Genomic DNA, 17,785 nt, shown 5'->3' with positions numbered 1-17,785 from the left:
AAACATGTACCTCTGCCAATTCTTCCCCATTTTAGTTTCAGTTGTATTGAACATATGGAGGACTCTCCCTTGACTCTCTTCCTTTTCTTGCTCTCTTCATCTAATCTACTAGTAGGTCCTATGAGCTCTACCTTAAAAAACATCCCGGATTTGAACACTTCTCACCACTTCCCCTGCTACTTTTAGAATAGCCTTCTAAATTGTCTTCCCTCAGTCTAATCTGAACAGTGACCAGAGTCGTTTTGTTAAGTTTACATCAAATCATTCCACTCCTCTGCTGAAAACTATTCACTGGGTCCCACCCATGTTAAAAATTAAAGTCCTTACAGTGATCTAAGAGGCCACATAGCATATTCAGTGCTCCCCCAGCTGCTCTGACCTCATCTTTTATCACTTTCTCCTTGTGCTCTGGACACATTGGTCTCCTTGCAGTTGCTCCAGCATGCCAAGCCTTGAACTTCTTAGTGGTGTTCTTTGCCTGGAATACTTCTTCCAGTTACCAGTATGTTCTCCTCCCTTACCTCCTTCAGGTTTCTGCTCTTGTCACCTAGTTTGTGAAACATTCCTTGACCATCCTATTTAAAGTAAAAGCCATCTCCTGCCCTCTTCATTCCTTCTTCCCTTTTCCTGCTGTATTTTTCTCCACAGAACTTATCACTGTTTGAGGTACTATTCATTCATTCATTCTTCACATATTTATTGAGGGATGCCTACTATGTGCCAAGCACTGTACTGGGGACTCTCTCTACTATAGTATGTTTATTATTTGTCACCTGCCACTGGAATGTAAATTTCCTGATGACTAGGACTTTGTTTTGCTTGTTGCTATATTGCCATCTCCTAGAATACTGTCTAGCACATTGCAGTTGAATGAATACATTTATTCAGATTTTAAACAAAAACGTATTGAATGTATGGGGGATTGTGTACCAGATAATGAGGGAAAGATATGTATAAATAATATATTGTTCCTGCCCTCAAGTTGCTCAGTCTAAAATATGCTTATTTTGACCTGAACAGTACTGTGTTCTCTAACAGGATAAAGTGTTACATCATTTTGTAATTGGGGAGGTGGAGGTAGGGACTAGTGTGCAAGGGTATGGATCTCTTCAGAGGTGAAGTCTTGCTTTATCAGGCTTATCAATAATTTGTACTGGTTCTGGGAGGGCAGGATTGCTGATAGCTCACTGCATTACTGGCTTTTTGGATTATAATTTCTGTTTAGTTTTGTCTTTTTGGGGCAGGAGCTTCTTTAAAATCCTGCTATCAGTCTTGGTTCTTTTTAGATATCTTCTAGGAACCTCTGTCACAGCCACTTTTTTCTTTTTTTTTTTTTTTTAATTTTTTTTTTTCAACGTTTATTTATTTTTGGGACAGAGAGAGACAGAGCATGAATGGGGGAGGGGCAGAGAGAGAAGGAGACACAGAATCGGAAACAGGCTCCAGGCTCTGAGCCATCAGCCCAGAGCCTGACGCGGGGCTCGAACTCACAGACCGCGAGATCGTGACCTGGCTGAAGTCGGACGCTTAACCGACTGCGCCACCCAGGCGCCCCACAGCCACTTTTTTCAAGATAAGTGAAGGAGTTTACTATCTTTACCTTCCTCCATATCTGAAAGTTCTTTTCCAGAAACTGTGGTCATCGATGTACTAACTGTTTGGTCTTGAACCTCTCAGAACCTCAGTTTCTGCACTTGTCAAATGGAGATAACGATAAATGACATCAGTCTTTCTTCTTTTTAAAAAAAAAATTTTTTTTAATCTTTATTTTTGAGAGACAGAGAGACAGCATGCGAGTGGGGGAGGAACAGAGAGGGAGACACAAAATCCGAAGCAGGCTTCAGGCTCTGAGCTGCCAGCACAGAACCCAATGTGGGGCTCGAACTCACAAACCGCGAGATCATGACCTGAGCTAAAGTCAGACGCCCAACCGACTGAACCACCCAGGCACCCCGACGTCAGTCTGTCTTCTTATGAGGATGAAATGAGTAAATACTGATTTTGAGAGTGGGGCAGTAGAGAAGGGAAAGAGAGAAGAATTTCCTTTTTTTTTATAAAGTATTTTTAAAAAGTTTATTTAATTTTTTTAAATCTTTTATTTATTTTTGAGAGAGCAGGGGAGGAACAGAGAGAGGAAGACAGAATCTGAAGCAGGCTCCAGGCCCTGAGTTGTCAGCACAGAGCCTGATGTGGGGCTTGAACCCGTGAATGGTGAGATCATGACCTGAGCTGAAGTTAGACACTTAACTGACTGAGCCACCCAGGTGTCCCTAAAGTTTATTTATTTATTTTGAGAGAGAGAGAGAGAGAGTGTGTGCTAGTGGAGGAGGGGCAGAGAGAGAGGGAGAGAGAGAATCCGAAGCAGGCTCTATACTATCATCACAGAGCTCGATACAGGGTTTGAACTCACAAACTGTGAGAATATGACCTGAGCCGAAATCAAGAGTCAGATGCTTAACCAACTGAGCCACCCAGGTGCCACTGAAAAAAAAATTTTTTTTTCTTTATGTTTATTTATTTAGAGAGTGTGAGCTTGGGAGGGGCAGAGAGCCGAGAGAGAGAGGGGGACAGAGGATCCGAAGAGGCCTCTGCGTTGACAGCAGTGAGCCCAATGTGGGGCTCGAACTCACAAACTGTGAGATCATGACCTTAGCCAAAGTCAGATGCTTAACCAGCTGAGCTACTCAGGAACCCCCAAAAAACTTTTTAATACGCTTATGTTTCATTTCTACCGAGAGTAGTGAAGATTTTTTTTAATATATGTTTTTAAATGTTTGTTTATTTTGAGAGAGAGAGAGTGTGAGCAGGGGAAGAGTAGAGAGGGAGACAAGAAAATCCCAAGCAGGCTCCACGCTGTCAGCACAGGGCTCGACGTGGGGCTTTATCTCACAAATCGTGGGATCGTGACCTGAGCCGAAACCAAGAGTTGGTTGCTTAACTGAATCACCCAGGAGCCCCATAAAGATTTTATTTTTAAAAACAAAGATGTTAGGGTCCTGGGTTTGGGCTTTAGGGTTAAACGTAAAAAAAAAAAAAGATTATTTAAAAAAATACATTAATATATTGTTTTTTACAGAGTAACAGGTTTTTAGAAAATATTTCCTTGTGTTTCTACTCAGGTTATTACTTTTGTATTACAGAAGGGCAGTGAAATACTAGAACCCCACCCCAGGCTGCGTGGTGAGCTGGTGTCTACGTAGGCAAACAACCATTTCCTTTTAGGTGAAGTTGGAGTTCAGGAAGTACTATTTGAAGAGGCTCAAAGGGATTGATGATGATAACAACAGCAATAATAGTAGTGTCTAACTGATGAACCAGGCACTTTATGTAGATTGTCTTATTTTAACAGCATAGCAACCACATGAAGTCTGGTGCCTTGAGAAGTACAGCAGTGTAGGAGTAAAGAGCATAGACTCTGGGGTCAAACTTTCTATACTCACTTCACAGCTTTGCCAGTAACTAGCTGTGTGGTCTTGAGTGAGAAAACTGCCTCTTCTTCCTCTTCTGTAAGATGAAGATAATAATAGTAACTGCTTCATGAGGTTGTAACGATTAAATGATGTAAGCCCTGTAAAGCACAGTACTTGGCATATAGAAAGTGCTCACCAAATTTTATTGTAATAAAAGTAGATGGAGAAACAGAGGCTTAGAAAGAGGGAAGTTAATTTGCCTTAGTGACACAGCAAATATAAATGACAGAACAGTAATTTGTGCCTGGGAAGTCAAACTCCATTGCCCTTCCTTCCTTCCTTCCTTCCTTCCTTCCTTCCTTCCTTCCTTCCTTCCTTCCTTCTTTCCTTCCTTAAATAGGCTCCACATGGGGCTTGAACTTAAAACTTTGAGATCAGGAGTTGCATGCCACTGACTGATCCAGCCAGGCACCCCATTCAGCGCTCTTGTTTCTTAACCATTACATTGTACCGCCATTATGGATTGAGGGTGAGAGCCTGGACAAGAACCACATTTTGTCCAACTTGAGGTGAGCATAGATCTAAAGGTCACACTTGGGTTCAGACCTATGGAAGCTTTATTTGTGCTCTTTTTTTTTTTTTTAACATTTTAAATTTATTTTTTGAGAGAGCGAGGGCAGGGGAGGGGAAGAGAGAGAGGGAGACACAGAATCTGAAGCAGCTTCAGGCTCTGCACAGAGCCTGAAGCAGGGCTTGAACTCATGAACTATGAGATCATGACCTGAACTGAAGTCAGACACTTAACCAACTGAGCCACCCAGGGACCCCTTTATCTGTGTTCTTAACACTGTAGCATGTACTGGTTATTCTCTCAAGTGATTGTTCCCTAGATCCAAACAAATGAATGAGTGATGGGTTATTTATGGTCTGCTGAGGGGTTGAGTGTTCCCTGGCTGGGGCCAGGAAATGGAGCTGAATAAACACCTGTATCTTACCCACTGCTCTTGGACCTAAGTAGGAGCTTGTCTAGTGTCTTTTGTCATTATGATTGTTACTCCTTATACAACTGGTAATGATGAGAAGCTGAGCAGTGTATATATCAAGCACTTTATTTTTTATTTTATTCATTTATTTTTAAAATTCTTTCTCTCGCTCTCTCTCTCTCTCTCTCTCTTTCTTTCTTTTGTGCGAGTCAGGGAAGGGAGCAGACAGAGAGAGAGAATCTCAGAGACTCCACGCTCAGTACACAGCCCAACTCGGGGCTCAGTCCCATAACCCTGGGATCATGACCGGAGCCAAAACCAAGAGTTGGGTGCTCAACTGACTGAGCCACCCAGGCACCCAGTAAATATTTTATTTTTAAGTAATCTCTGCACCCAACATGGAGCTCGAACTCACAACCCCGAGATCAAAAGTTGCATCCCCTCCCAACTAGGCCAGCCAGGAGCCCCTACATTGAGCACTTTATGTGCCATGCATTTGACATAGATTATCTCATCTAGTCCTTAATGTAACCGTATGAGGTAGTCACTCCTAACCCTATTTTATAGAAACAGAGAGATTAGGAAACTTGCTTAAACTCACATAGTGTGTGTGGTGGAGCTGGGATTTGAATACACAGTCTGACTCTAGAGTCCACATTCTTGATCTCTACACTCTATTGTTTCTATTCTTTCCTGTGTAAAGTATATAGTATATGGTAGGTGGCTTAGTAGGTCCAGTCCTATTTTTCCCATCTGAAAAATGGGAAGATTTTGACTAGTGGGCTAGAAATAAGGAGGCCTGTGATCTTGTCCTAACCTTGTCACCAACTTGCCACATCCAGGACTTCACTTTTCTTAGCCTCATTGTCCTCATTCATTAAACAAAAGGGTCACTCTAGATGGTCTCTGAGATCCCTTCTAACTCTTAATGTTCTGATTGACCATATGAAGTGAGGAGAATAACACCTGCTCAACTCCTTGATTTTGGAGTGGTGGTATTTGTGAGGTTTTAGGGAGTCTGCTTTGTGTAAGGGAAGATGCCAGATTTTAGGACAGAGAACATTGCTTTCCTGAAGAAGGTAGGTCTGGGCTCTTTTTTGAGGGTGGTTGCCTAGGGAACCTAGCCTCTGGCCAGCAACAGTCAGGAATGCTTTGGTTAAGAGTTGGCTACAGATAACTAAAACAAGCAGCACATTTAGGTTTCACTTTCCACCCTCCCCCCCCCCCAAGATACCTTTCCTTTTCATGCTCCCAGTTTGATACACTTCTATATATTAGTATTTAACAGGAGTTTGTTATTTAAATTTTTATTGTAATCTTATGAGGTAAGTACTATTCTAAATTTACAGTTAATGAAAGTGAGGCAAATAGAGTTAAATAATTTGTCCATAGTTACTCAAGTGGAAAGTGGTATTCAACCCACTATGTTGTACTGCCTGGTAGGAACTTAAAAAAAAAAAAAAGCAAAGGGAGGATTCTTTATTTATTGGTGGTGTTTTGTTTTGTTTTTTCTTTAAAAAGTTTTTTTTAAGTTTATTTATTTTGGTAGAGTGTGAGCAGGGTAGGGGTAGAGTGAGAGGGTAGAGAGAGAATCCCATTGTGGGGCTTGAACTCATGAACTGTGAGATCATGACCTGAGCCGAAATCAAATTGGACACTTAACCAGCTGAGCTACCCAAGTGCCCCTGTTTTTGTTTTCTTTAGAATAGTAGACTCTTGGAGTTGGAAAGAGCCTTTACCATAGTCAATCTCCTTGCCTACTGTCTGCCATCTGGTTACAGGAACGCTTTCCATCATACCCCTGACAGATGATCACCCAAGTTCTTTTTGAATACTTCCATTGCTGGGGAGCTAGCTCATTACTTCTTGAGGAATCCCATTATATGTGACTTGTTCTCTTGGGTAAGAGATTATTTCTTGTTTTGAAATTAAATCTAATTGAGATGACTTACCAGTTTTAGGCCTGTCTTCTGGAACCGTTTAGGATAATTATGATCCATCTTCCATATGCCAATCTTGTTAATGTTTGAAGACCCTTTTCCTATTTATAAGTCATTTGTAGTTTTCTCATAGCATCTAAACTTGCTTTCAGTTTGGATTGGTCTGCACAAAGCAGTCTCTATTTTTTATTGCTTTGCAAGTGCAGCCTTGCAACAGATCTGTGCTTCACTTCTTATGGTTAGGCACAAAGTATGGGCTCTTTCCACATCTTTGGAGAACGAATAAATGGTGAGCTGAGTCTCTACTATAGTATATGAGTCTGAAGGGTTTGCAGTTTCCTACTCTTGTAATCTAATGTCCATTAGACTGTTGCCCTGTACACACTGTTAGAGCTCACAAAATGGCTGGAAGTTTATCCGGGCATTTGACAACATTGCATTTACTTCATCAGGCCACTAGGTGATGAACAACTCACAAACCCAGACTTCCAGGGGCAGTTGTATACAGGACAGTTTTAGATTGTAGTTGGAAAGGCTATCAGAAGTCATTTGGTACAACCTTATTAAAAGGTCTTTTGGGGATGGGGGGAGGGGAAACATGTCTTGTGTATACTTTGTCTTTCCCAGCTTTATTCCAATTTTAAATATTAATTTGAATAGGGTACTTCTTTCTCTGAGTGATCTTAGAAAAGGGGCCTGGGTGGTACTTTCAAGGTTCTTTTGTGCCCAATTATGTATATGTATATTTCAAAGGTTTTATTTTTAAGTAATCTCTACCCAACGTGGGGCTCAAACTTATAGCCCTGAGATCAAAAGTCTCATGTTCTACCAACTGAGCCAGCCAGGTGCTCCTGTATTTTACCATAATGTAGGAATGATGTCTTGGCTTGGTTTAGGATTCTCAAATAGTAGTTCTAGCCACTACAAAGTCTACATGCAGCTTTCTTCTGTCTTCAGTTTCAAGTGATACAGATGGGAAGTCCAGTGCCAATAGGATTATTTTTCCTTGTAAGTAATTACCTGTCCTTTCTCTTTGGAAGTTTGTAAATTTTTTTCTTCATGCTTAGATTTCATCATGATATGCTTTGGGTGTGTTTCTTTTTAAAGTAACTCTGCTTGCCCCTTGTTAACCTTTTTTAGATCTAAAAACTTAAGTCTTTTCTTAATTCAAGGAAGTTTCCATCTGTTTCCAACCTTCACAGAAGAAGAAACTGTCCAGAAAGATGACTTACTCAAGGTCACTCAGCTAGTTAAAAATGAACTTCAAGCAAATAACTTGACTTCTTTGATGACCTATATTTTCATTGTACTGAATATTGCTCTGTTGAGAGGGCCAACATGAAAAACTTGGGAAATTTTTTAGTGAGACACGAATTTTGCTGAGGGTCCGTGGGGACATGAAGAAGGACAAAGAGATGATAAAATTAATTATGATTAAAATGTGGCCCATTTGGGGGCTCCTGGGTGGTTCAGTTGGTTAAGTATCTGACTCTTGATCTCAATTTAGGTCATGATCTCACGTTTTGTGGGTTTGAGCCATGTTTCTGGCTTTGCAATGATGGTGTGGAGCCTGCTTGGGATTCTTCCTTTTTCTCCTTCTTTCTTCCCCTCCGCACTCATGCTTGCAAGCTCTCTCTCTCTGAGACTTTCTCAAAATAAATAAATAAAAATGTGACGCATTTGAAGAACTATAAAATTCACAAGGTATCCCAGTTACTGGAGTTAACCCAGAGCTCTAAAACTTAATAAAGCTAGTTTTGCAAGGGAGAAAGACTTGATAAAGCCAGGAAGTTTATTGAACACTTGGATAACTAGATACTTAGTTGTCAGGAGTTGGGTAAGTATGGTCATGCCCTATTGTAAATATTGGAAAACATATGAGTATCTGACGGCTTGGAGACAGACATCATAAATTGTGTCTTATCAGTGGTCTGGTTTCTGTTTTGAGTTCCAGCCTGGGACCCTTTTCTGCTGGGAACCACCTGTCCCTGGCTCTGTTGATCTTTGGATTTCCCCAGCCCTCAGTCCCTTTCAGTTTTGAAATGAAACCTACCCCACCGGGTGAGGTCAGGTACTGAGAGAACTTTGACAGCTCATACCAGGTTGTTTTTTTTCTAGAGTCTGGTATGTGACTGTGTGAAGTGTAAGGCTCAGCAGGCTGTGATATAGACTAATTGATGGTGAATCACCTGTTGGGTAGGGCCCAGGTAGTGCCATTTCTTTGGGTAACCAGGAAAACATGTAGACCAAATATGTAGTCTTTCATCCTCAGGCACTTGAAACTTAAGAGTACAGTCACCAGAGATCTGCCATGATCTCTCTGCCTTGGGTTACTACAGAAGGAAAGACATTGTTTTATTTCAGTGTCTTTTCTCCTCATTTTTAGAACCTCCATTCTTTTCAGGAAGGAGCCAAGTCCTTGGCCTCTTTCTGCTGCTCCAGCTTCTAAATGTTTATACTGTGCCTCCTGGAATTGCTGCTTTGATGTGAAGTGTCTCCTCTAGATACCCCTAGACACACATGCCCTGCCCCAACCCCTTCACAGAATTTAGCTTCCCCTTTTCCCTTTGTTGTGAAACTAGTTTCCATGATGCTATAGCACTTTGCTTGGAATCTTTATAAGTGGTACTGGCTCTTTCTGTAACTCACCCCATACCACTTCCCCCTGATTTTACCTGACTGTCCCCCAGCCACATCCCTCAGCACTGCAAAACTGCTTCCAGACTTTCAAATACTTTTCCCCCTTTGAGACTTCTGCTGGCCAGCAAGGTTACCTGATCCTTGTCCTTGAGTACAGTTAGCATCTGTACTCAACATGGGGCTCAAACTCACAACCCCCAAATCAAGAGTTATATGCTCTACTGACTGAGCCAGTCAGGTGCCCCTCATTCTCCCATGTTTGTTTAAAATTTTAGTGTTTGACCTCTCCTCCTGGGACTCTGGCCCAGGCTAGGGGATTGGTGGTCAGGTTTGGCCTGGGTCTAGTGACTCAGGGTAGACGGTGGAATTAGGGAGCTTGGTGTCAACATCTCAGATGTGGGCAGATGGGAAACTGTAAGATCTGAACACCAGAGCCATCTGGGGTGGAAGGGACAGAGAAAATTTAGCATCTGAAGCAAAGGACGTCCTTTGTAGGTTCCCTCTTCTGCTCATTTGAAAAAAAATTAAGGGGTGCCTGGGTGGCTCAGTCAGTTGGATGTCGGACTCTTGATTTCAGCTTGGGTCATGAGCTCGCAGTTTGTTGATCTGAGCCCTGCGTCAGGCTTCATGCTGACAGTGCAGAGCCTGCTTGGGATTCTCTGTCTCCTTGTCTCCCTCTCTTTCTTCCCCTCTCCCACTTCTGCACACCTGTGCCCTCTCAAAATAAATAAAAATAAAAAAATTTTTACAAATTAAGTTTTTTTATAACAGTTTTAGGTTCACAGAAAAATTGAGGGGAAGATAACAGATTCCCATGATTATTATTTTTAAGTAAGCTCTATGTGGGGCTCAAACTCACAACCCTGAGATCAAGAGTCACGTGCTCTCTCTCTGCTCCTCTCCCCTGCTGTGCACGCTGTCCCTTTCTCTCTTTAAAACAAAACAAAACAAAAAAAGAGTCACCTGCTCTACTGACTGAGCCAGACAGGCACCCTGAGATCCCCATTATTTTTGAAAAATTGATCTTTAATTTCATAGGGAATATAGTAATATAATCTAAAAAAAATGAAAATCGGTAGACATTTTGAATTCTCTTGTTCTCCTCCCATTCTCATTTCACTTATTTTTGTATTCCTCAAAGGTGGTAACCTTGTTAGTGTTTGAAATGTAGCTTCCAGACTTTTTTCTTTGTGTTTACATACATGTGTATGAACCCAGAAAAAGAGTTATTTTTGTGTTTATACAAATGGGGTCACATTTTACGTATTATTTCAGTATTTCTTTGATTCAGTAATGTACCTGGATAATATTTCATGTTGATACATAAAGATAACTTCTCCTTTATTTTGGCTACTGTGTAGTTTTTTGTATAATAGATACACTGTGTATAGCTACTTTCCTATTGAGAGACATTAAGGTATTTCCATTTTGATGCTATAAATGATTCTTGTTGTGTTTTAAATGTTAGCATTCTTTCCTAGGGCTTCTTTTTTCTTTTTCCTCATACTCTTCCTAGGTGATCTCAACTTCTCTGACAGCTCCACTTAACCATCTACACATGGATGATGCCCAGATCTTTCTATGGACCACAGTATCCAACTGCTCATGTAGACAACATCGCAAGGATGTTTTGCATACTCGGCAAAATGCAGCCTCCTGCTCTTCCCCACTTGCTCGTCATCCATTGTCCTCATCACATGTAAGTAGCACACTCTTGATAGGCCCAAAGCCTGGTAGTCATTCCCTTCCCCTCGTACAGCCAGCAACCAGCCTGTCACTAGGACTTTTCCTCCCCATTATTTCTTGGATCCAGTTGCTTTCTTTCCTTCTTCATTGCGGGTACTTTGTCCCTTAGTTTTCTGATTTATAAAATAGAGTATTTGTGAGTACTAAATAAATTAACACACATAAAATGCTTAGAACAATAGATTGGCACCCAGTAAGTGCTATGTGAATATTGATTATTGTCATCATCATCGTCACCGTTGTTGTTGGGGTCTTCTCATCTTAGTGTACATAATCCATTCTCATATCTACCTCCAGTCTTGATTTTATCCTTCCCTACCTCTGTTCCATTCTGCACATTGTAGCCAGAGTGATCTTTATAATATATACAAATGATCATGGTCTAACTTTCCTGCTTAAAACAACTTCGGTGATTTCACATTGGGCTTTTACATGTACTGTCACCCCCATCTGGAATGCTTTTTCCTTGGTCTTTGCATGGTTGTTTGTTTTTTTGTTTGTTTGTTGTTTTGATATACCTGTTTCTAAATGTCATCTTCTCAGAGAGGCCTTCCCCTGACCACCTAATTATTCCAAAGTAGCCATACCTATTCTTTCTATCACATCACCTTTTTTAATCTTTGCATAACACTTATTAATACGTTATTTTTCTGTCTTATTCACGTATTTGTTTATAATCTCCTTCAATTAATTTTTTTTATTTAATTTTTTTTTTAAACTAGGCTCCACACCCAGTATGGGACTTGAGCTCATGACCCTGAGATCAAGAGTTGCATGTTCTACCAACTGAGCCAGCCAGGCATCCCTAGTCTCCTTCAATTAGAATTAAATTCTCTGAGAAAGACAGATACATGTTTTCACTCATATGTGGAATTTGAGAAATTTAACAGAAGACTATGGGAGAAGGGAAGAAAAAAAAACAGTTACAAACAGAGAGGAAGGCATTTCATAAGCGACTCTTCAATACAGAGAACAAACTGAGGGTTGATGGGGGTGTGGGGTTGGTGGAACAGGGAAAATGGGTGATGGGCATTGAGGAGGACACTTGTTGGGATAAGAACTGGGTGTTGTATGTAAGTGATGGATCATGGGAATCTACTCCTGAAGCCAAGAATACACTGTATACACTGTATGTTAGCTAACTTGACAATAAATTTATATTAAAAAAAAAAAAGAATTTTCTGAGAATGAGGGTATTGTTTGTTTTATTCGCTATTCTCTTCCTAATGCCTAGAACAATGCCTGGCACATTGTAGGCACTCAGTGAATACTTGTTAAGTGAATTACAAAACAACTTCGCATGTCTCAGGAGTCCCTTTTTGGTCTCCCCAGCATCATTTGCTTCAGAACACCTTCTACTTTGGCTTCCCTACCCCCCCCCCCCCCCATCTCTTCAGATGTGTTTTCTTGCTGCAAGAATTTTTTATATTATGTTCCCTTTACTTAGAACGCTTTTCCTCAGGGTGCCCAAGTGGCTCAGGTTAAGTGACAGTTTTGATTTCAGCTCAGGTCATGATCTCTTGGTTTGTGAAATCAAGCTCATGTTGGGCTCCACGCTGACAGTGCTCAGAGCTTGCTTCTGATTCTCTCTCTGCCCCTCACCTGCTCACAGTTGCTTCTTCTCAAAGTAAATAAACTTTAAAAAAGAAAAAAGGATCACTTTTCCTCAAGTGCTCTGCCACTGCCTGGGTATCTCCTATTCATCCTTCAAGTTTCAGCTTAGGTGTAACTTCACCTGACTGTCTTTTTTTTTTTTTTTAAATGTTTGTTTATTTTGAAAGAGAGGGATAGAGAATCTCAAGCAGGCTCTACTGTGTGTCAGTGCAGAGCCTGATGCAGGGCTTGATCCCATGAACCATGAAATCATGACCTAAGTTGAAATCAAGATTTGTACACTTAACTGAGCCACCCCGGTGCCCCATGACTGTCCTTAGTCTTCCAGCTCTACGTGCATTACCTTTAATTATACATACTGTAATTATTTGTCTCCCTTACTAGATGGTAAGTTTTGTTGGGCAAAGGCCTAGGTCTTGCTTACTGTGTATTCTAAGTGCTACAGCTGTGGGCTGGAAGCGTCTCTTGAGATGAGGTGCTGGGTAGGAGTACCCAGAGTAGTACTTGAGGGCTAAGAAGTGTGCCTTAGAATGTCAGAGTAAGGTCTAGTCATTTGGCCCTAGCTCATTGTCATTCTCCTTATTCCATCTTCGGTGATTCCAGTATTTTCTTGAATGAGCCATTTAACATGCTTGAGATGAATCATCTAATACACTTGTCTCTCTCTCAGATATATTCACAAAATCAGGGTAGGTCTGGCAGAGAACTTGCCCATGGAAGGGAGCATGAGTGCTGAGGATAAAAGTTGGGGATCTGGGTAGGTAGATTATTTACTCTTGAGTGGCTGATGGCAGAATAACTGAGAGTGGAATGCAATCCTCAGCAAGGAAAGAAACAAAAGGCCTTAGGGATAAGGTGAGGCAAAGATGAAACAGGAAGCTGAATCATTAAGTCAGAAACTTAGAGAATCAGGATGGTGGGTGGAGTGTAAGAAAGGACAGGGCAAGCAATTCAAGATTAAGGCCATAAATAATCTTGGGGATTACGTAAATCATCTTTTGGCATTCTCACCTCTTTAGTGTGGAACCAGCTTTTGGATTAAAAGAAGAATCAGGTAGTTGACATATAAAGGTTTGAGCTAGATTTCACATTAGTTTGTATTTTATAAGTTAATTACCTGAATGTGAAATCCTCAGAAATCCAACCATGTACCTTTCTCCACACTTCAGTTTCTGCTCCGAAGAGCTGACTTCCCCTCCTTTTATTTTTTTATTTTTTTAAGTTTATTTTGAGAGAGAGCGAGAGAAGGCAAGCATGAGTGGGGGAGGGGCAGAGAGAGAGGGGGAGAGAGAGAATCCCAAGCAGGCTCCACACTGTCAGTATGGAGCCCGGTGCAGGGCTGAAACTTACGAACTGTGAAAACGTGACCTGAGCTGAAATCGAGTCAGATGCTTAACTGACTGAGCCACCCAGGAGCTCCTCCCTCCTTTTAAATACACTAAGTTTAACTAGCTAATTTTCAAAAAAAGTTTCCTGTACAGAAGCCTGTAGCAATCCTGGTGCTCTCTTTAGGTAGGCTGAGGATATTCCCTTTACATAGAATGATCACTCTTTCAGTCTGTTTCTCCTCCTACCAAACCATGCATAGGAACTGGCTTCAGCAGTCTCGGGAATTCAGGACTCTGCCTAGCCTGAATCTGTGGAATTTCTGTCTGAATTGTGGGGAAGGACATGGGAGTGTAGATTCTGTTGGTGAGGCATAGTAGTAGTGGAAGACTGGCTGGGTGTGCATAGATGTGAGGTTTGAAGCTGTATAGGCAGTGGGCTTCAAAGTTTCTGACCTGGAATGGTCTTTGAATGTATGGCAGTGTTAGTGTGGTCTAATATATGCCAAATAGAGAATCTTGGTGATTGGTGCCAGTCATTAGCCCTTAGAGGCATTCTGTATGTTTTTCTGTGTGGCCTGGAAGTCTTCTACAGACTGACCAGTAGCTGGCATCACGGTGGGTACCTGGGGAGAATCACGGGGATAGGAGCAGTACTTACTAAAGAGGGATATATTCTCTTTTGAAGGTTGGATGGAGTGATTATGTGCACATCCTGGGCAGTCTAAGGCCCAGTCACCTTGCCTGTGTGAGGCAAGGTATCTGTATTCCCCTCCTAGGGCTCTGCTGGGAAAACCAACCTAAGAGGGCCAGAGATCATGGCCACTCTTAGTGATTCGCACAGGAATGCTCCCCATCTTTGACTCCTCTGTTGTTTAAGCCCCATGCTCTGATGGCCTGCCTTCTGTTTTCTGCTTTGGTACCTTCAAATTTCATAATCCGTTCTGACTTTTCTTTCTAGATTACTCCATGCCCAGCTTGATTCTTGGTTCTACATAGTCCTCTAATTTTGACATTGCCAGTCAGCTTCAAGTGTGGGCCTCCCTCCATGAGCCCTGTTCGTAGAGCTATGATTTTGAAGCTTTAATGCATCAGAATTACCCATGCAGGCAAAGGAGGAGGTTGCTGTATACTTACTTAAAATGCAAATTCCGGGGTGCCTGGGTGGCTTGGTTGGGCATCCGACTTTGGCTCAGGTCATGATCTCATGGCTCATGGGTCCAAGCCCCATGTCAGGCTCTGTGCTGACAGCTCAGAGCCTGGAGTCTGCTTCGGATTGTGTGTCTCCCTCTCTCTCTGCCCCTCCCCTTCTTGCACTCTGTCTCTGTCTCTCAAAAATAAATAACCATTAAAAATAAATAAATAAAATGCAAATTTCTGGGGCACCTGGGTGGCTCATTCAGTTAAGCGTCTGACACTTAATCTCAGCTCAGGTCTTGATCTCAGCTCTGGGTGTGAAGCCTACTAAAAAAAATGCAAATTCCTGGGGGCACCTGGCTGGCTGAGTTGGAAGAGCATGTGATTCTTGATCTCGGGGTCATGAGTTTGAGCCCCACAATGGGTGTAGAGATTACTTATAAAAAATAAGGGTGCCTGCATGGTTCAGTGGCATCTGACTTTTGATTTCAGCTCAGGTCATGATATTGCAGTTTGTGGGTTCATGCTCCACATCAGGCTCTGTGCTAACAGTGTGGAGCCTGCTTGGGATTCTGTCTCTTTCTCTCTCTCTCTGTTTCTCCCCTGCTTGTTTTCTGTCTCTCTCTCTCAAAATAAATAAAAATAAACATTTTAAAAATATAAAAAATAAATAGGGGTACCTTTGTGGCTCAGTTGGTTAAGTATCTGACTCTTGGTTTCAGCTCAGGTCACAATCTCAGCCCTGAAAGGGGTTCTGCGCTGACAGTGTGGAACCTGCTTGCGATTCTCTCTGCCCCTTCCGTTCCCCTCTCCCCTCCCCCTTTATACAAAATGTACAGCCACTCAATACAAAGTAACCCCATGTTACTCTCTTAGTACCTCATTTGCTTTCATTAGACCCCTTACTGCTTTTTTAATAGTTTGTCTTTCTCACCTACCAGATTATAAATTTCATTAAGGTAGGGACCTTCTTGCTAGAGGTTGTATTTTCAGTGCTTAGAGGCATTCAGGAAGTATTTGATGACTAAATTACTCCTTACCTTCTTGTCAGTACCCATGTGGGTTCTTTGTGGCTCTGCACAAACTCTCATCCTTTGTATGTGTTGTTGCCTCTGCCAGAAGCACCCTTACTCTCATCAGCTGGTCAGACTTTTTCTTGTCCTTTCCCACTTCTCTCAGCAAGTCTTTGACTTCCCCAGGCAGTGCTAGTTCAATAGAGTTAGCACTTTGGTCCTCTCAAATGGACTTTTTGCCCTGTGTGGTGATTTTATCTGTGTAAGAGATAGATGGTATTGCCCTTGGTTTACCAAAAGCTCTGAGAGGTGGATTAACTTGGAAGTGGTTAGAACTGAGATTCAAACCCCTATGTATCTGTAGAGCCCTCACTCAATCCACCTTGCTTGCTCTAAAAGAAACCAAAGAGACCTAGAGACATTGAAGTGAAAGAGATTTTGTTTTTAATTAGGTAATGAAAGTGTGTGTTTGTGTGTGTGTGTGTGCGTGCATGCATGTGTGTGCATGTGTGCATGCATGTGTGGGAGGGATGTTCCCTGTTGAAAGCCCAGGAAAGAGCAGAAGCTAGATGGGGCATGAAAGGCTGTGGCCCCATGGTGTGTAATGAGGCTTCTGTGTTGCAGGCCTGAGGAGAATCTCAGATTTCTGACCTCTTCCTAATTTCAAGCCTGGGTATTCAACTGTCCGCAGGGCCACTTGGACCTGTATGTATCATTGGCTTCCTAAATTTAGTAGCATATGGTAGGAATGTTTGATTACAGTGATTTGTCATTTTTGGTGATAGTATATGAAAGCATTTAACACAGGGCCTTTTGCACACTGTAGGTTTCCAACAGGTGACAGAGAGTATGTGAGAAATATTTTGAAACCGTTAAGTCTTTCCCCAGGTCCCTTAACTCTACTCCTGTGCCTCCTACCCTCAGGCTAAATAGGAGATAGCAACATGGATTCCACCTTTGGGAACTTGCTGATTCCTTGTTGGTGGCTTTATGCTTAGGCAAGAAGTGTAATTGATTTCCACATATCTGAGAGCATATATATCTGGACCCTGTCCACCAGATTACTCAAAATCTTACCCCAGACTGAAAATGTTACCTTGGGCAACTTTCTTGGTAGGTACCTTAGGCTTGAGAATCTTAGTGGGGAAGACTGCGAATCTCTAGGATGGTCATGCAAGGTGGTGAATGTATGGGGGTTGAACATGAGTTTAACTTAGCCAGGATAGCTTATTGGGTGCAGACATGGAGGAAGGGATAAAATAGGGAGCAAAATGGGCTCAACTCTTTGTAATTTTCTGCTGGTAGGAAGGTGTACGCACTTGTGTGCCAGGGGCAGAGCTCTGGCCTGCTGTGAGAGTCAGGTTTACTCCTGGCTGCCCTGCAAGGCATTTGGGATTTAGTAGGAGATGAAATAGGAAATCTGAATCCCCGATAGCTTTGCTTCAGATCTTATAGATCTGTAGGAAGGAAGTGTGCCTCCCAGGATCTCTCAGTCCTCTGAATCACCACCTACATGCTGAAATAAGGAATTCCATCCAGATGTATGGGGGTGTCCCTTCATCCTTCTTAGGCTCCATCAACTTGCCTTGATCTTAAGCTTTTATCCTTTTCCCCCTGTCACTGACCTGGCTTCTGGAAAGGAGAGGGAAAAGGATGAGGAAGGAAGGGGAGAGTTAAATAACTTGTGGGGGGTAGGTGGATTTGTGGTCCTTAAATCTTTTCTGGAACGAAGTGTAGGTGTGAGGAGGAAGTGAGTGAGTGGGGAGAATAAATAAAGGCTACTGGTACCACTTGTCTGGCACTCAGCCTGGACCCCTGCTTAGTATTATCATGTTCTTTCTGTGTTGTTTTTCTTCTCCTTTTTAAAGCATAAGTGTGTATGCACATGTAATTTCATGTCAGTGGAATCATACCTTAATACTGTTTTTCTTATACTGTTTTGTAATTTTCTTTCATTTTTTCTCCAGCTTTATTGAG

General features: G+C 41.9%; 1 long non-coding RNA gene across 14 annotated transcripts in view; it reads left to right on the top strand.

Annotated features, from left to right (window-relative positions):
* Positions 1–17,785, top strand: part of LOC115510684 — a 103,755-nt gene that overhangs the window by 8,363 nt on the left and 77,607 nt on the right. For 8 of the 14 annotated variants that reach the window (XR_003967797.2, XR_003967802.1, XR_004343408.1 and 5 more), the window contains exon 4: positions 10,455–10,672. This is a non-coding gene — a long non-coding RNA (uncharacterized LOC115510684). Of the gene's footprint in view, positions 1–6,174; positions 6,296–7,290; positions 7,342–10,454; positions 10,673–11,441; positions 11,626–17,785 lie in introns of those variants that run through there. The other 6 variants (XR_003967813.1, XR_003967800.1, XR_003967809.1 and 3 more) reach the window with 6 other exon arrangements.

Source organism: Lynx canadensis, chromosome A3 (genome assembly GCF_007474595.2).
Source record: "Lynx canadensis isolate LIC74 chromosome A3, mLynCan4.pri.v2, whole genome shotgun sequence".
NCBI lineage: Eukaryota > Metazoa > Chordata > Mammalia > Carnivora > Felidae > Lynx > Lynx canadensis.
Note: the sequence above shows the minus strand (reverse complement) of the source record. Positions and strands in the feature narration are given on the sequence as shown.